The following is a 20,461-nucleotide window of genomic DNA, read 5'->3' on the forward strand; positions in this document are numbered from 1 at the left end:
ACCAAAAAAAAAAAAAAAAAAAAAAAAAAACAAATATAGAATTTAATACACTGCTTCTTAGCCTTTTTAAAGCAAGCTTGGTGAATTCTTAATAGCTCCTCTCTCCTCTTCCAGATAAATGCAGACACAATCTTACATAAACATTTCAGGACAATATGGACATCCCTGAGGTCCACTGATACCCCCTATTGTGGCACTGTAGTGTTTTTTGGTTTTTTTGTTTGTTTGATTGTTTTTGCCACACCACTCGGCTTGTGGGATCTTAGTTCCTCGACTAGGGATTGAGCCTGGGCCGGGACAGTGAAAGCGCCGAGTCCTAACCACTGGACAGCCAGGGAATTCCTGTGGCACTGTAGTTTAAATAGGCCAGTAAACATTCAGAATACTTGAATAGGAAGCACAGAGAATAACTCCTATATTAATTAATGGATCCTTGGGGAAGATAAGCATTCTAGAACTATAGCTTATTATTTCAAGACATTTTTATCATCTCTTGAGACTCTCAGCTGAGATGAAAAGATTGGAGGCAGGGGTGAAGAAGAGGGGTCACTCCAAAGATGAAAATAAGGTCATGAAAGTTGTCTTGGGATGGAGCAGCTTGAAATGAAAGAGCCTAACCTGGAGTGGCAGGTGAATGGTTGTTGCTGAGAAGAGTGTTTAAAAAGGTCCACTTACAAGGTGGCTGGAATGTCAAAGGAATCTATTAGCAGCTCCATCACATCTCAAGGGCAATGACTGCGTGGAATCTAACGTAGATGAGTAAGAAGCAAAGGTGGCTTGTGAGGGATGGGTATGTCGGGGTTTCACAGTTTGACCTATGGCCTAAGATTATCTGCTCCTTTGTTTGAATCTGTACTGACCAGAAGAATATTCACTGTCTGTAAAATGTAAAATATTAGGAACCACCAGATGTTTACACACAGGAGAATAGTTGAAAATACTGTGTGGTTCATTGCACAATGGAGGTCAATGCACATCAATTAAAAAAAAAAAAAAAGAACAAGATCTGTGAACTGATTTGGAGTGATTTCTGAGGCTCTGAAGTGTAAAAGTGCAAATGAGTATCTAGAGTAAGATACCCTCCATGCAAGGAAGAAGATGTAAGAAAACACGCATGTATCTGCTCATTTGTACAAAACATAGGAAGAATAAACCAGAAATGAAATCTTCAGAGGGCAGGTAAAACAGGTTCATGGGGGTGAGGAAGGAGGAATACTTATGAGTATCACTTTTGTATAGCTTTGGCTTTTAGAACCATAGTAATGCTTCCAACACCTCCCAAAATAAAAAATGAAAATCAACCAGGGTGTGTGTTGGGTGAAGGAGGAACCCCAAATAGGAACCAATTACAACTGGACCTATTACAAATGATAACATAACTACACTAAAGGGAATTGGGACGAAAAGAATTAAGTAACTGGAAATTAGTATTTTGACTGGGTACCATAAGGCTAAGATGAACTGTGCACAAATAATCTAGTAGTAATCTGTTGCTCACAGAGGTATGAGTTAATAATTCTGTCATTTTGTATAATGTCATTGTGTATATTAGGACTGAACACACCCCATGAGGCAGACACACCCTAAAGTGACCCCTAGTGAGTCACAGCTTCTGTAATCCCTTTTCCTTCAGTGAAGGCTGAACCAGTGCAGTGGTTGCTTCTAACCAGCAGAATATGGCAAAGGTGAAGGGACTTTGCAGATGTAATTACAGTCCCTAATCGGCTGATTTTAAGATGCAAATAGTCTCCTGGATGGGACTGACCAATCAGGCAAGCCCTTTGAAAGAGAGTCTAGAGGTCATGGACTTGAAGCTCTCTTTCCATTGCTGGGTTTGAAAAAGCAAGCTGCTAGGAATTCTATAGCCATAAAGAAATGAATCTGCCAACAAGCCAAGGGAGCATGGAGACAGATCCCTCCTCAGCCAAGCCTCCAGATGAGAAGGCAGCAGAGAACCTAGTATGCTGTGCCAGACTTCTGACCTACAGAAACTGAAATAATAAACAGAAAATGCATTAAACTGTTGGAGAAAGAAGTTACAACTAAGGAAATGGGGATGACTAGAATGGGCTTTAATGGTGTTAAAATGGAATGGAAGGTGTCAGGGTGAACTGATTTTTAATAGATGTATAGATAAATATAGAAATAAACACAGATGTGTATGTGTGCTAATGTACACACACACACACACACGCACACACAAACACTTCCTTGAGAGGGCCCCTGAGAGTAGCTATGATAACACCTAGCACCCAGAACTTGGTTCCTATACTCTTTCTCCAATAAGAGAAATCAGAGCTCCTTGAAGAAGTGATTCATTCCAGGGCTGCACAAGGAATATTAAAGATGATCTTGGGGAGCCAGAAAATAAATCCTTGTAAAAGGATGAGGGTATGTAAAGAAGATGGAGGAGCCAACTGAGGCAGCTCCTAATGGTGAAAAGCTGGAACAATTTGAACAAAAATTTTTAAATAATTATTACTCATAGAATGAAATAAGTATCCATGACTCTATATTGATAAAAATAAATGGGGGAGAAGAGTGAGCTCTTCTATATGGAAGAATTCCAGTTCACAAACAGAGTAAGCAAAATACAAAATCATCTTTAGGCAAACACCGCAGTAATAACTGTCACAGGCAAATTATTGTGGGCAGAGATTTGAAGATTTGAAATGTGGCATCATAGTCTCAAAGTATCTCCCCCATTATATTTATCAATCATTGTACAAAGGTAAAAATAGTAACTCAATAGTGGAGATACCCAGTAGACAACACTTAGCCAAGTGATCAAGGTTAACATCACCAGTAATAGGACATATTAACATCAGGTACCCCCTTAATGTGATACACTGAGAAGGACACATCACTTCTGTGGCAGTCTTGTCAAAAAGACCTAATCCTGATCCATGAGAAAACATCAGACAAACCCAAACTGAGAGACATTCTACAAAACACCTGACCAGTACTCATCTCAAGTGTCAAGGACATGAAAATTAAGGAAAGAATGAGGAACTGTCACAGATTGTCAGAGGATTAAGTAGACCCAACAACTAAATGCAATGTGGGGTCCTGGAATAGAAAAAGGACATTAAGTGAAATTCAAATAAAGTTGTAATCTTATTTAATACGATATTAGCATTTATGTCCTGATCATGATCATTGTACTGTGATTATACGTTTTTAACATTAGGGGAAGCTAGATGAAGCGTATTATTTTTGCAGCTTTTCTGTAAGTCTGAAATTACTTCAAAATAAGAAATGCTCCAATGAGTGAAGAGAAAAGCCACGAAGTGGGAGAAGATTTTCAGAACACATAATCAACAAAGAAATACATAAAGAATACATAAAGAAATCTGACAAAACAGTAAAAAACAAAAAAGTTCAAAAATGTAATAGAAGACTTCCCTGGTGGTCCAGTGGGTAAGGCTCCACGCTCCCAATGCAGGGGGCCCGTGTTCGATCCCTGGTGGGGGAACTAGATCCTGTATGCCGCAACTAAGAGCCCGCATGCCGCAGCAAAGATCCCGCGTGCTGCAACTAAGACCCGGAGCAGCCTAAATAAATAAAAGTAATTTCTTCTCGGAGTGTACTAGGTATAAAACTTAGTTTAAAAAAATGTAATAGAAAAATGGTTAAAAGCCTTGAACAGGCACTTCAAAATAGAGGAAACTTCAAATGGCCAACTAATATTTGAAAAGATGCTAATTAATTATGATGGGAATGCAAACTAAAAGCATAATGAAATACCATTATATATTCATTTGATTGGCAAAACTTCAACACTGACAATACCAAGTGTAGATGGTCTACTGTTGATATGCATACCCTGTGTCCCGGCAATTCCATTCCAGGTGTAGACCATACAGAAATGTGTGCTTCTGTGCATCAGGACTCATGTACCAGAACTTTCATTTCGGCATTTTTTTTCCAACAGCCAGAAGCTTGAAACAACCCAAATGTCCACCAGTGGTAGACTGGATAAATTGTGGTGCACTCGTGCAACAGACTACTATATAACAGTGAAAGTAAACAACCTGTAGCCATACACATCAGTATGGATGATTCTTAAAATGTGTGAAAAAAGAAAATCACAGAAGAATGTCTGCAATATGATTTCAACAATATAAAATTCAAGAGTTAGGCTGAGCTAACAATACATCATTTGGGAGAGCATTCACAGCTGCACAGATATGAAGAGCAAGTGAATGATTACTACCCAGATTAGGATGGTGGTTACCAGGCAGGGCAGAGGAGGTGTGTTTGACAGGGCCCAGTGTAAGATGGGCTCCCAAAACCCTGGCCCTGTCCTATTTCTTCACCTAGGTATAAGACTGTAGTTATGTGTTATACATCGTTATACACGAATGGATGAATATCTCACAATTCTTTTTTTTTTTTTTTCTTTTTGGCTGTGTTGGGTCTTCGTTGCTGCACGCAGGCTTTCTCTAGTTGCGGCGAGCGGGGGCTACTCTTCGTTGGGGTGCGCAGGCTTCTCACTGCGGTGGCTTCTCTTGTTGCAGAGCACGGGCTCTAGACGCGCGGGCTTCAGTAGTCGTGGCGCATGGGCTCAGTAGTTGTGGCGCATGGGCTCTAGAGCACAGACTCGGTAGTTGTGGCGCACGGGCTTACCTGCCCCGCGGCATGTGGGATCTTCCCGGACCAGGGCTCGAATCCAAGTCCCCTGCATTGGCAGGCAGATTCTTAACCACTGCGCCACCAGGGAAGTCCCCTCACAATTCTTAAAAGATATATATGCACATACTTATTTAATACCTCCCAAAGGCTAGACGTGAAACTTCCTCTAGAGAGAACTGGGGTCTAGGAGCTAGGGTTGGAGAGAGATATACTTTTCACTGTGTACATCCTTTTCTATTTAACACTACTTAAATAAAACTAAATAAAATTTTTTTCAGTTTCTTGGTTCTATTGCAGACCTACTGAATCGGAATTTTGGAGGATGCCTGGGAATCCGGGTTCTTCCAGCTCCCTGTGTGATTTTTAGGCAGCTGAGGTTGAGAACCCCTGGTGTCAGTAGAGGGAAGTCAGCAGACTGCGCTGTCAGGAATTCCTGACATGGGCTAGAATCCAGTCCTCCTCCTTCCCCGGAAGTTGAGAGCCCTAACCCTCTCCTTGGGAGAGGAAATCCCAGACACGAGTTGGCTGAGTGGAGGAAGCCACGGGGTCCAGCTCTTGAAGGCTGCTTGTTCACGTTGCTGCTCTGGACATAGGGAGACACTGGCCCACCCACCATAAAGTTCCTTCTTGGCCTCAGGGGGCCAGCCAGAAAAGAGTGTGACTGCTCCCTGTGCTGTTTTCTGTCACACCCTTCTTTTTTTCTTTTTTTTTTTTTTGCAGTACGCGGGCCTCTCACTGTTGTGGCCTCTCCCGTTGAGGAGACGTGCAGGCCCAGCAGCTGTGGCTCACGGGCCCAGCCGCTCCGCGGCATGTGGGATCCTCCCGGACCGGGGCACGAACCCGTGTCCCCTGCATCGGCAGGTGGACTCTCAACCACTGCACCACCAGGGAAGCCCCACACCCTTCTTTCTTGATCTCCTTTCTTCCTTTAGTGGTACTGCCTCAGTCATCTGGCTCATTAGCTCATGGATTATATGCAACGGAGAAGTAGTATGATTTGAGTTCTGTGTCTTTGGGTTAATTTTAGGTTTAAAATACTACGGTATTGGGGACTTCCCCGGCGGTCCAGTGGTTAAGACTGCCCTTCCACTGCAGGGGGCGTGGATTTGACCCCTGGTTGGGGAAGTAAGATCCCATATGCCACGGGGCCAAAAAAAAAAAAAAAGATAAGATAAAATAAAATACTAACGTATACTTCTTTAGCATGCAAATTCATACTTTAAACAAAAACTTCTGCCTGAATTTACAATTTAGGATCCCATAATACTGCAAATCTAGACCTGGCCTGTCTAGTATGGTAGCCCCTAGCCACATGTGGCTATTTTAATTAAAATCAAATAAAATTTAAAATTCAGTTCCTCAGTCACACTGGTCATATTTCAACTGCTGAACAGCCACACGTGGCCAGGGGATACTGTATTAGACAGTTCAGATATAAAACATTTCCATCATCCATAAAGTTCTATTGGGCAGTGTTCTCTAGACCTATCAACAGTCCCACAGCTCCTACGTAGCAGTCTCAGACCATTACTCTGCCATGCAGCTTTCCCCTCCACTTTACCTGCTTCGAGTTACTAGAAATATACAGGCTGTCATCCCCTTTCTTCATGGCCACCCTCCTTCCTATCCAGCCTTGACGCCATTCTGCACCATTTGGGTCATTCTGATGATCACATGCTCAACTGTGAATCTTTTCTCTTTCAGACATGCCTGCTCTGCTAATCTCCAACCTCCTGTCAATCCGAATGCAGGAGTTTGTTTCTATGCCTGAGCTGCCTAAGAGCTACTGGAGGAAATCACCCAACTGTGGGGATCAGGGCCATGAGACACTCAGGGGTACAAGCTCAAGTGCCACAGTTGGGCCGTCCTGTTGTGTGCCCCTCGTCAACTCTGTATAATTCCGCTTCTCTACTCTCCTCAAGACCCCTAACCCAGTGCTATCAAACTTTAATGTGCAAGCGAATCACTTGGGAGACCTTATTAAGAATGCAGAATCTGATCCAGTAGGTCTAGGGTGAGGCCAGACATTCTGCATTTCTAACAAGCTCACCTTAGAGAAGTTTGTAAAGCTGAAAAATGGATTAGTAGTTAAAGAGCTGACCAGGCTTTGTCTATGATAAACGAAGCCTCTAAAGTAACAGCAACAGAGTCTCAAGTGGTGGCTTCCCTGGACAGCTTTTTTCTCAACCAGCCTCCCAGGACCCACCCTGTCACTATTACCTCTGAAACCCTGGGAGGCCCTGGCCAAGGTTCCCTGCTTCAAACCAAGCCTGGGCCGCAGGAGACAGGAAGAGCACCTGGCTTTGTCTCCCTGATGAGCCCAGACTGTGTCAGTGGCACTGCTCAGGAAGGGAGTCAAACTGGTTAGTACATTGCACTTAGAAGTTCCTGAGTTTTACAAGTAGGCAGTAGTTTTTCTGGGGAAAAAAAAATTACAAATATCTATCCAGAAATCCAGAGCAAGTTAGAAAGTCTTGGAACTAAGGAACAACTTACAGTTGTTCCTTAGTTGATCAGCAAAAACAGTTTTGCTGATCCAAAAATATGTTGCATTTGGCAACACGTGCTGGAGAATGAATTTGCAGCCCCAGAGTTCTGCAGAAGTACCTGAGGGACTATTAGCATAACAAAACTTCCGTTAATACTCTTGCTCTTAAAAAGCAAACCTGACCAGACTTCCCTGGTGGCGCAGTGGTTAAGAATCCGCCTGCCAGTGCAGGGGACACAGGTTCGATCCCTGGTCCGGGAAGATCCCGCATGCCGCGGAGCAACTAAGCCTGTGCGCCACAACTACTGAGCCTGCGCTCTAGAACCCGTGAGCCACAACTACAGAGCCTGCGCCTAGAGCCCCTGCTCCACAACAAAGAGAAGCTTCAGCAAGGAGAAGCCACCGCAATGAGGAGTCCGCACACTGCAACGAAGAGTAGACCCCGCTCTCTGCAACTAGAGAAAGCCTGCGCACAGCAACAAAGACCCAACACAGCCCCCAAAAATAAAAAAATAAATAAAATAAAATAAAATAAAAAGCAAACATGGAGAAATTGCCATATTTTATATTCTTAAAGCAATGTGAATAAACTTAAGAATCCTTCCTTGTATACCCTGTCATAAAATTGGATTGGTAAAACATTAATGCATGAGGCCATAACATTTAGGGGAGGACTTGACAAAGTGAGATGACATTAGTTTTAGGTTCCAACTAAAATTTTTGCCCCCCACCTTTTTTTAATAGACTCTGTACACTTATTGACATCTTCTAAAATCTCTGTAGTGTTGTAGTTTTACAACCAGTTTTGGGGGGTGCCACTGCCATACACTTATTGGTAATTCAAATACCTGGTTATTACATAAAAATAACCCATTTCAGACCCAAAGTTTTACTGTCAATTCTGGCAGAACTTACTTTCACTTCTATTTTCCAATTGTTATATTGGGAGGAAATATCCTAGTCATACACTGGGAAACGTGGGTTCTGGTTGTATCGCACAGCAACACCTGTGCTGTAGTTGAAATTCCAGTAAGTATGTGAAACTACCACAAGGATGTAAGGCTAATTTGAAGATGTTAGTAAGTGCCTCCGTAGCTGTCACATGAGGATCCTTGGGAACAGGTAGAAACCAGAGGACTGCAATCCTTAGGTTATTGTAGTTTTTTGTTTTAAAAAAAAATTTCTTTTGTCTGTGCTTCACATCTCACAGGATCTTAGTTCCCCGACCAGGGATGAACCCATGCCCCCTGCAGTGGAAGCACAGAGTCCTAACGACTGGACCACCAGGGAAGTCCTGATTGTAGTATTTTTATTATAAGAACTTGTACACTGATACCACCCTTTTCAGTGGTTTGTCTTCTATCTTTTGTGGCTGTTTGTTTTGTTTTGTTTTGAATAAGTAAAGTAAGCTAAAATTGGGCCTACTCTGTAGTAATTCCTTTACATGTAAATACTAAATACACTTAAGTGGCTGATAGGATGACAATGACGGCTGGGATGTAAAAGGAACCAGGCCATTGATGAGGTGTTAAAGGCAGAGCACTGGCCTTTCCCCCTCAGATGGATGGACCAGTGGACAGTGGCTCTATTAAGGAAGTTTCTTGCTGTTGCGTGGTACTGAACCCACAGGACAAGGATCTGGCTGGTCTCTGCGTTATTTGCTGTGTTGATTCAGTGTTGAACTGCTATTGAGAAACAACAGAGGGAAAAGTATTGCATCAGGCTCTAAGAACTTGCACAAGGCTTTATTTCTTCTCTTTTCTACACCATCTTGCTACTTCCCCAGCTACTCAATGACCTTCAAACTCACCACATGTTCATGTCTCACTCCCTAAGTTGTATACACCATTTCTGCTTATGTGCCACTGGCTAAAATTCAGTCAGTGGCCTCTCCTAGCTGCAAGGGAGAATAGGAAGTTTAGCCTTTCCTTCAGCCAAATAAGATCTACTACTGATGAAGAGGGAGGACACAGATATCAGGGTGGGGGATGTCTAGAAATCTCTCCCACTCATCCACTAAAATCCACTCATTCTACAAAGTCGAGGACAGGCAACACTTAGCTCTGTTAGGCCTTCCTATTTCTTCCCTAACCTCCCTAGGCAGACTCCTAGTCACTCATTCCTCTGAAGTCCCACTTCTACTTGTGCTTGCTTTTTCGCCTTGAGTACAAGATCTATGAAACTTCCTGGCGCTCATTCTAAACTGTAAGTCCTGAGCCATGGACACCTACGGCTCAGCTTCACATGGGGGGCTCCATGTTACTCACTTTGTACTTCTAAGAACTGTACGTTTACTTTTGTGTGCAGAACCTGGGACATATGTGGCAGTTAGCAGCCTGAGACCCTTGGACTTCGAAACTATGCTATTTTCAACATATATTTAAACTACAATATATATTAAGCTAATAAATTTTATGCATAGCCTGAATTATTATACAAGTCAAAATATTTGTTGTTTCTATAAATGACATTTCAGTTTGGTTAAGCTGGTTATCCATACTGGTCAGAACCTGTGTTTGGCAGTTGTATATATAGAGCTCCAAGGCTAACGGGGTCTCTGGTTAAAAACAAAAAAACTGGGAGTCAGGGCTTCCCTGGTGGCGCAGTGGTTGGGAGTCCGCCTGCCGATGCAGGGGACACGGGTTCGTGCCCCAGTCCGGGAAGATCACACATGCCGCGGAGCGGCTGGGCCCGTGAGCCATGGCCGCTGAGCCTGAGCGTCCGGAGTCTGTGCTCCGCAACGGGAGTGGGAGTCACTGTCCTAGGTGCTCAGGAAACATCTTTTAATGAATGTATGAGGAAACTGTTATTTCTTTCACTACATAAAAAATTTCTTCCAAAAAATTAGGCCCGTATTCCTTATTGGCAATTCTGAAGTCTGAAAGCTCTTAAAACCAGAAGTTGTTCCATTAAGTTTGGCACAAAACTTATTTTGCAGCAAAACCTGGCTTGAACTGACCTAAGACTCAGTTGTGTCATAACATTCCTCAAAATACCTGCTGAGTGCTGGTGTTTTGTTGCTTTTTTTTTTGTTCTTTGTAACCATGAAAACGTCAAACAGAGTCAAAGATACCCCTGTTGTAACAGTGAGAAGATAAACAGAAGAAGCGTCTCTCATTAACAACAGCACAGATAGTGAAGTTATTACAGAAGCTTGATCCTGGTGTCTGTGAGGCATTTTACTGAAGATTGTGGAGTAGAATAATTGTTAAATATGACTTAAAGAAACAGAAGTTGTTTAAGGTATATAGTGATAATTAACAAAAATTAATAAAAACAAGAAAATGCTGCATAGGACAAAAATGTAAGATCTTGACCATGTTTTGGTTGAGTGGATTCCACAAAAGGGAACATATATCTAGAATATAGCTAGACTGTGCCATGAAGAACAGAACCTGAAGGTATGTGTGAACATTTATTAGAATTGGCTACAGATATTAAAGAAGCATCATTGTGTAAAATAATCTGAAAATCAAGTGGAAAAGGCTTCTAATGATCAGAAAACATCAGAAAATTATGTGGGTAAATTTGATAAAATCATATCTGGTAAAAACCTTATTCTTGAGCAAACTGACAATGCTGATGAAACAGCTCTTTCCTGGAGATACATTCCTGGAAAGACATCAACAACTCTGAAGAGTGAGATCCACAGGTCTTGGGTGTGCCACAGCTGCTGCCAACGTTAGACAAAACTGGCAGTGACTGGAAAGAGCAACCTCCAAGATGTCCAAAAGGTGTATATGCCTTACCTGGGCTGCACTATGCAACCAAAACATAGGTAACCATGTTACCTATGTAATTACCCTACATGTGAACCTTCAAGTTTCGAACTTTCAAACCACGTTGTTAGTTCATGTGTCTGGCGTACATTGTCACGTGTGTGCATCGTCTACATGTGGCTGTGCTTTTGTGTACTTTACTGTACAGTACTGTATAGAATACAGTAGTACAGTATCTATATTTCAAGCCCAGGATGTCCGGAAGCAAGCATAAAAGCAGTGGTGATGTAGCTGGTACTGCTAAGAAGTGCCAAGTGATAACAATGGAAACAAAAGTGAAAATAACTGAGAGAGTGGAGCGAGACAAAAAGATGGTAGACATCGCTTGTTCTTATAACATGAATTGTTCAACCATCGGCACGATTCTAAAGAACACGGACAAGATCATGGAACATGTGAAGTCTGCTGTGCCGATAATGTCAACAATAATATCGAAGCATGGAAAAGTGATGGAGGAGATGGAGAAACTTCTCGGTGTGGATACAGGATCAGCATCCATGGTCGAGTCCCGCTTAGCTTAATGCTGATTCAAGAGAAAGCTAAAAGCCTTTATGACGACTTGAAGAAGAAACACAGTGAAGAATCAAAGGGCGCATCTTTTAATGCCAACCATGGCTAGTTTCATCTATTCAAGGCTACAGCCAACCTTCACAATGTAAAAGTAAGTGGTGAAGCAGTTAAGTGCAGATACGGTAGCTGCCCGGGAGTCTCCTGCAACACTTCTAGAAATTCTTGATGAAGGCATGTATTTACCCAAGCAGGTTTTTAATGTGGATGAAACAGGACTGTACTGGAAGAGGATGCCAGACCGAAGTTACATCAGGAAGGAGAAAATGTTGATGTCAGGGTATAACTCAGCAAAGAATAGGCTAACTCTGTTGTTTGGTGGCAATGCTTCCGGCGATATGAAGCTGAAGCCTCTTTTAGTTTATCATTCGGAGAACCCAAGAGCCCTTAAAAACATAGCCAAGGGCTCGCTTCCTGTTGTGTGGAAGAGTAACCCCAAGGCCTGGGTTACACAGGCCATTTTCCAGGACTGGTTTTTCCACCACTTTATCCTGGAGGTAGAGGAATATTGCTTGAAGAAGGACATCCTATTCAAAATTCTTCTGCTTCTCGACAATGCTCTGGGCCACCCCCATTCATGGATGACTTTCATCCCAATGTCAAAGTACTGCATCTACCACCGAATACTACGTCGCTCATCCAACCTATGGACCAAGGAGTTTTAGAGACTTTCAAGAAATATTATTCACATCACACTTTTCATCAGGCAGTAAAGGCAAGTGATGAATCAGGAACAACCTTGTGACAATTTTGGAAGGACTATAACATCTACAAGGCCATAAAAAACATTGACTTTGCTTGGCGTGAGTTTACAGCAGTCACCATGAATGAGGTTTGGAAGAAACTTTGCCTGCAGTTTGTTCACGATTTTTGTAGATTTGAGAAGGTGGATGAGGAGTCCAAAGAGGTCTTCAGCAACTGAGTGACCCTCAGCAAGAAGCTGGAACTAGATCTGCAAGAGGACAACTTCACTGAACGCCCTGCTGTGCAAGACGAGGAGCTTACTAATGAAGACCTGATGCAATTGGAGGCCCAGAGAAAGGATGAAGAGACAAGAGGAAGAAGTAACTAAAGAACCGAAGAGATTCACAGCACAGGAGATGGCAAGGGGATTTTCCTTGAGGAGGTACTGTTAGTTTCTGAGGCACAGGACCCAAACGTAGAATGGTACACAAAGGTTGCAGCAGCCATTCAGTATGCAATCCAGTGCTACTGGGTCATTTGTGACGAGAAAAAAAGAGCTACCACCCAGACATCACTGTATCGTTTTTTGAAGAGGGTAGATAGAAGTGAATCCAGCAAGGAACCAGAACCTGTGCCATAATGTCAGGTGTGAGTGACACTGCAGCCTGCCCTCCGTCTCCTATTGCTGAGGATCCTTCAGCTCTGCCATCTCCCACCTCCTCTCCCTCCTCCAGTCAGTAACTCTTCTTGCCTGTTCATTTGATGCCAGCCCCTGTATACCAGCTGTTGTACCGTACTACTGTACTTTTCAAGGTACCATACTGTAAGATCAAAAATGTTTTATTTTTTCTGTTTGTTTTTTATGTATTATTTGTGTGAAAAATATTATAAAACTATTACAGTACAGTACTATATAGCCAACTGTGTTAGCTGGGTACCTAGGCTAACTTTGCTGGACTTACAAATTGGACTTACGAATGGTGCTCTCTGAACAGAGACTTCGTAAGTAGGGGACTTATTGTACTGTGACGAGTCAAGGATTTTACCGTGGCAGCGGGCGTTCACTGCAGGCAGGCTGCTCAGGAAGGGCTGTGAGGTTTTACTCTTCCTAAAGAAGTGTTCCACATGCCTATCCTGAACTTCTTGCGATGCCAATGTGAAATTTTACCCTCCGGGAAGAACAAGTAAACTCACTTAAGAAATAAGACAAAAATTGCCCTAGGTGCTTGCTTGCAGCAGTTAACGAGGGCCTCAGAATCAAAGACTTCCTGGAAAAGTTCAGTCTTCAGGATGCCATTAATATAGGTGCTAAGGCTTGGAATTACGGTGATAAATCAATGTTAAAAGTGCTTGTCATTGATATGATGCATAACCACACACTAATCATGAGAAAAATCAGACAAACTCAAATCGAGGGACATTTTACAAAATACCTGACCAACACCCCACAACAGTTTCAAGGTTATAAAAAGGAGTGACTGAGAAACTGCCACAGACTCAAGGAGACCAAGGAGACATGATGATTAAATGCAACGGGGTAACCTGGATTGGATCCTAGAACAGAAAAAAGGTCATTAATGGGAAAACTGGTGAAATCTGATAAAGTGTGGGCATTAAGGAATAGTATGATACCACTGTTAATTTCTTAGTTTTGGCAAATGTGCCATGGTTACTTAACATTAGTGGAAGATGGGCGCAGAGTATATGGGAACTCTGTAGCATCTTTGCAACTTTTCTTAAAATCTAAGATTATTTCAAAATGAAAAGTCTGTGCTTGGACTTTGGTTTACAGTAGTGTTTGAAGCTAAATCCACAGATGAATACTTTGAAGGATTTCCTATCACTAATGAGAAGGCCACCTTTTGCTAAAAGTTTATCAGCTAAAAGTATAAATTAAGTTGACATCAATGAAACATTCCACATTGACAATGATGCTTCCATTATGCATGTCTTGAGTGGGGAAATTGCTGAAGTGTTTTGTTTTTTTTTTTAAGATTTTGTGTGGATGTTTTTTTTTTTCTTGTGGTAAAATACACATCATAAAATTTACCATCTTAACCATTTTTAAGTGTACAGTTCAGTGGTATTAAAATACAGTCACATTGTTGCACAACCATTGCCATCATCCATCCCCAAAACTCTTTTCATCCTGTGAAACTTAAACTCTTTTCCTTATATAAACAACTCCCCAGCCTGCCCTCGCCTCAGCCCCTGGCAACCACCATTGCAATTTATGTCTTTATGATTTGGGCTATTCTAAGTACCTCAAATAAGTGGAATCATATAGTATTTGTCTTTTTTTGTGACTGGCTTATTTCACTTAGCATAGTGTCCTCAAGGTTCACCCATCCTGTAGCATATTGAAGAATTTCCTTTTTTTTAAGGCTGTATATACTACATTTTGCTTATCCATTCATCAGTGACGGACACTTGAGTTGCTTCCATGTTTTAGCTAATGTGAATAGTGCTGCCATGAAAATGGGTGTACAAATTTCCCTTCGAGACCCAGTTTTAAATTCTTTTGAGTACTTAGCCAGTAGTGGAATTACTGAATTATATAGTAATTCTATTTTTAACTTTTTGAGGAACTGCCACGTTCTTTTCCACAATGACTGTATCATTTTACATTCCCACCAACAGTGCACAAGTCTTCCAGTTTCTCTACATCCTTTCCAACACTTGATGTTGGGGCTTTTTTTTTTTTTTTTTATCAATTTTATACACATCAGTGTATACATGTCAATCCCCATCGCCCAATTCATCACACTACCACCACCACCACCACCACTGCCGCTTCCCCCTCTTGGTGTCCATACGTTTGTTCTCTACATCTGTGTCTCAATTTCTGCCCTGCAAACTGGTTCATCTGTACCATTTTTCTAGGTTCCACATATATGCGTTAATATTTGATAGTTGGTTTTCTCTTTCTGACTTACTTCACTCTGTATGACAGTCTCTAGATCCATCCACATCTCAACAAATGACCCAATTTCTTTCCTTTTTATGGCTGAGTAATATTCCATTGTATATATGTACCGCATCTTCTTTATCCATTCGTCTGTCAATGGGCACTTAGGTTACTTCCATAACCTGACTATTGTAAATAGAGCTGCATTGAACATTGGGATACATGTGTCTTTTTGAATTATGGTTTTCTCTGGGTATATGCCCAGTAGTGGGATTGCTGGACCATATGGTAATTCTATTTTTAGTTCTCTAAGAAAGCTCCATACTGTCCTCCATAGTGGCTGTATCAATTTACACTCCCACCAACAGTGCCAGAGGGTTCCCTTTTCTCCACACCCTCTCCAGCATTTGTTGTTTGTAGATTTTCTGATGATGCCCATTCTAACTGGTGTGAGGTGATACCTTATTGTAGTTTTGATTTGCATTTCTCTAATAACTAGTGATGTTCAGCAGCTTTTCATGTGCTTCTTGGCCATCTGTATGTCCTCTTTGGAGAGATGTCTATTTAGGTCTTCTGCCCATTTTTGGATTGGGTTGTTTGTTTTTTTAATATTGACCTGCATGAGCTGTTTATATATTTTGGAGATTAATCCTTTGTCCATTGATTCGTTTGTAAATATTTTCTCCCATTCTGAGGGCTGTCTTTTCGTCTTGTTTATGGTTTCCTTTGCTGTGCAAAAGCTTTGAAGTTTCATTGGGTCTCATTTGCTTATTTTTCCTTTTATTTCCATTGCTCTAGGAGGTGGATCAAAAAAGATCTTGCTGTGATTTATGTCAAAGAGTGTTCTTCCTATGTTTTCCTCTAAGAGTTTTATAGTGTCCAGTCTTATATTTAGGTCTCTAATCCATTTTAAGTTTATTTTTGTGTATGGTGTTAGGGAGAGTTCTAATTTCGCTCTTTTACATGTAGCTGTCCAGTTTTCCCAGCACCACTTATTGAAGAGACTGTCTTTTCTCCATTGTATATCCTTCCATCCTTTGTCATAGATTAGTTGACAATAGGTGTGTGGGTTTATCTATGGGCTTTCTATCTTGTTCCATTGACCTATGTTTCTGTTTTTGTGCCAGTGCCAGTAGTACATTGTCTTGATTACTGTAGCTTTGTAGTATAGTCTGAAGTCAGGGAGTCTGCTTCCTCCAGCTCCGTTTTTTTCCCTCAAGACTGCTTTGGCTATTCGGGGTCTTTTGTGTCTCCATACAAATTTTAAGATTTTTTGTTCTAGTTCTGTAAAAAATGCCATTGGTAATTTGATAGGGATTGCACTGAATCTGTAGATTGCTTTGGGTAGTACAGTCATTTTCACAATATTGATTCTTCCAATCCAAGAACATGGTATATCCCTCCATCTGTTGGTATCATCTTTAATTTCTTTCATCAGTGTCTTATAGTTTTCTTTTTTTTTTTTTTTTTTTTTTTTTAGTGTCTTATAGTTTTCTGCATACAGGTCTTTTTTCTCCCTAGGTAGGTTTATTCCTAGGTATTTTACTCTTTTTGTTGCAATGGTAAATGGGAGTGTTTCCTTAACTTCTCTTTCAGATTTTTCATCATTAGTGTATAGGAATGCAAGAGATTTCTGTGCATTAATTTTGTATCCTGCAACTTTACCAAATTCATTGATTAGCTCTAGGAGTTTTCTGGTGGCATCTTTAGGACTCTCTATGTATACTGTCATGTCATCTGCAAACAGTGACAGTTTTACTTCTTCTTCTCCAGTTTGTATTCCTTTTATTTCTTTTTCTTCTCTGATTGCCGTGGCTAGGACTTGCAAAACTATGTTGAATAATAGTGGTGAGAGTGAGCAACTTTGTCTTGTTCCTGATCTTAGAGGAAATGCTTTCAATTTTTCACCATTGAGAATGATGTTTGCTGTGGGTTTGTCGTATATGGCCTTTATTATGTTGAGGTAGGTTCCCTCTATGCCCACTTTCTGGAGAGTTTTTATCATAAATGGGTGTTGAATTTTGTCAAAAGCTTTTTCTGCATCTATTGAGATGATCATATGGTTTTTATTCTTCAATTTGTTAATATGGTGTATCACATTGATTGATTTGCGTATATTGAAGAATCCTTGCATCCCTGGGATAAATCCCACTTGATCGTGGTGTATGATCCTTTTAATGTGTTGTTGGATTCTGTTTGCTAGTATTTTGTTGAGGATTTTTGCATCTATATTCATCAGTGATATTGGTCTGTAATTTTCTTTTTTTGTAGTATCTTTGTCTGGTTTTGGTATCAGGGTGATGGTGGCCTCGTAGAATGAGTCTGGAGTGTTCCTTCCTCTGCAATATTTTGGAGTTTGAGAAGGATGGGTGTTAGCTCTTCTCTAAATGTTTGATAGAATTCACCTGTGAAGCCATCTGGTCCTGGACTTTTGTTTGTTGGAAGATTTTTAATAACAGTTTCAATTTCATTACTTGTGATTGGTCTGTTCATATTTTCTATTTCTTCCTGGTTCGGTCTTGGAAGGTTATACCTTTCTAAGAATTTGTCCATTTCTTCCAGGTTGTCCATTTTATTGGCATACAGCTGCTTGTAGTAGTCTCTTAGGACGCTTTGCATTTCTGCAGTGTCTGTTGTAACTTCTCCTTTTTCATTTCTAATTTTATTGATTTGAGTCCTCTCCCTCTTTTTCTTGATGAGTCTGGCTAATGGTTTATCAATTTTATTTACCTCCTCAAAGAATCAGCTTTTAGTTTTATTGATCTTTGCTATTGTTTTCTTTATTTCTATTTCATTTATTTCTGCTCTGATCTTTATGATCTCTTTCCTCTGCTAACCTTGGGTTTTGTTTGTTCTTCTTTCTCTAGGTCCTTTAGGTGTAAGGTTAGATTGTTTATTTGAGATTTTTCTTGTTTCTTGATGTAGGCTTGTACAGCTATAAACTTCCCCCTTAGAACTGCTTTTGCTGCATCCCATAGGTTTTGTATCATCACGTTTTCATTGTCATTTGTCTCTAGATATTTTTTGATTTCCTCTTTGATTTCTTCACCAATCTCTTGGTTATTTAGTAAGGTATTGTTTAGCCTCCATGTGTTTGTGTTTACGTTTTTTTTCCCTGTTATCCATTTCTAATCTCACAGTGTTGGGGTCAGAAAAGATGCTTGATATGATTTCAATTTTCTTAAATTTACTGAGACTTGATTTCCGACCCAAGATGTGATCTATCCTGGAGAATGGTTCCATGCGCACTTGAGAAGAAAGTGTAATCTGCTGTTTTTGGATGGAATGTCCTGTAAATATTAATTAAATCTATCTGGTCTATTGTGTCATTTAAAGCTTCTGTTTCCCTATTTATTTTCATTTTGGATGATCTGTCCATTGGTGTAAGTGAGGTGTTAAAGTCCCCCACTATTATTGTGTTACTGTCGATTTCCTGTTTTAAAGCTATTAGCAGTTGCCTTATGTATTGAGGTGTTCCTATGTTGGGTGCATATATATATTTACAGTTGTTATATCTTCTTCTTGGATTGATCCCTTGATCATTATGTAGTGTCCTTCCTTGTCTCTTGTAACATTCTTTATTTTAAAGTCTATTTTATCTGATATGAGTATTGCTACTCCAGCTTTTTGATTTCCATTTGCATGGAATATCTTTTTCCATCCCCTCACTTTCAGTCTGTATGTGTCCCTAGGTCTGAAGTGGGTCTCTTGTAGACAGCATATAGATGGGTCTTGTTTTTGTATCCATTCAGCAAGCCTGTGTCTTTTGGTTGGAGCATTTAATCCATTCATGTTTAAGGTAATTATCGATACATATGTTCCTATGACCATTTTCTTAATTGTTTTGGGTTTGTCTTTGTAGGTCCTTTTCTTCTCTTGTGTTTCCCACTTAGAGAAGTTCCTTTAGCATTTGTTGTAAAGCTGGTTTGGTGGTGCTGAATTCTCTTAGCTTTTGCTTGTCTGTAAAGCTTTTGATTTCTCCATCGAATCTGAATAAGATCCTTGCTGGGTAGAGTAATCTTGGTTGTAGGTTCTTCCCTTTCATCACTTCAAGTATATCATGCCACTCCCTTCTGGCTTGTAGAGTTTCTACTGAGAAATCAGCTGTTAAACTTATGGGAGTTCCCTTGTATGTTATCTGTCATTTTTCCCTTGTTGCTTTCAATAATTTTTCTTTGTCTTTAATTTTTGCCAGTTTGATTACTATGTGTCTCAGCGTGTTTCTCCTTGGGTTTATCCTGTATGGGACTCTCTGTGCTTCCTGGACTTGGGTGGCTATTTCCTTTCCCATGTTAGGGAAGTTTTCGATTATAATCTCTTCAAATATTTTCTCTGGTCCTTCCTCTCTCTTCTCCTTCTGGGACCCCTATAATGTGAATGTTGTTGTGTTTAATGTTGTCCCAGAGGTCTCTTAGGCTGTCTTCATTTCTTTTCATTCTTTTTTCTTTATTCTTTTCTGCAGCAGTGAATTCCACCATTCTGTCTTCCAGGTCACTTATCTGTTCTTCTGCCTCAGTTATTCTGCTATTGATTCCTTCTAGTGTAGTTTTCATTTCAGTTATTGTATTGTTCATCTCTGTTTGTTCTTTAATTCTTCTAAGTCTTTGTTAAACATTTCTTGCATCTTCTCAATCTTTGCTTCCATTCTTTTTCCGAGGTCCTGGATCATCTTCACTACCATTATTCTGAATTCTTTTTCTGGAAGGTTACCTATCTCCACTTCATCTAGTTGTTTTTCTGGGGTTTCATCTTTTTTTTTTTTAATTAATTAATTTATTTATTTTTGGCTGTGTTGGGTCTTCATTTCTGTGCGAGGGCTTTCTCTAGTTGTGGCAAGTGGGGGCCCCTCTTCATCGCGGTGCGCGGGCCTCTCACTATCGCGGCCTCTCCCGTTGCGGAGCACAGGCTCCAGACGCGCAGGCTCAGTAATTGTGTCTCACGGGCCCAGCCGCTCCGCGGCACGTGGGATCTTCCCAGACCAGGGCTCGAACCCATGTCCCCTGCATTGGCAGGCAGACTCTCAACCACTGCGCCACCAGGGAAGCCCTGGGGTTTCATCTTGCTCCTTCATCTGGTACGTAGCCCTCTGCCATTTCATCTTGTCTATCTTTCTGTGAATGTCGTTGTTTGGGGGTTTTTTGATAGTAGTTATCCTAATGGGTGTGTGAAATGATTTTAAATATAGTTAATCATGAGGATAACAGTGATGATTGAGACGCATTTGTAAACACAGGTGGTAAAAAAAAGTCCCTACATGAGATGGTGAAAATGTGTGATCAGTCAGTGGCTAGCTTTGAACCATGAACATTTATCAATGAACATGAGCTTATGGTGGTTTTCATAATTTAGGAGGGACTGCTTAGATGGAAACCTAAATTAATGAAGCATTTGACCTGGGAA

This window comes from Monodon monoceros, unplaced genomic scaffold (genome assembly GCF_005190385.1).
Source record: "Monodon monoceros isolate NGI ecotype Baffin Bay Population unplaced genomic scaffold, NGI_Narwhal_1 Super_Scaffold_14, whole genome shotgun sequence".
NCBI lineage: Eukaryota > Metazoa > Chordata > Mammalia > Artiodactyla > Monodontidae > Monodon > Monodon monoceros.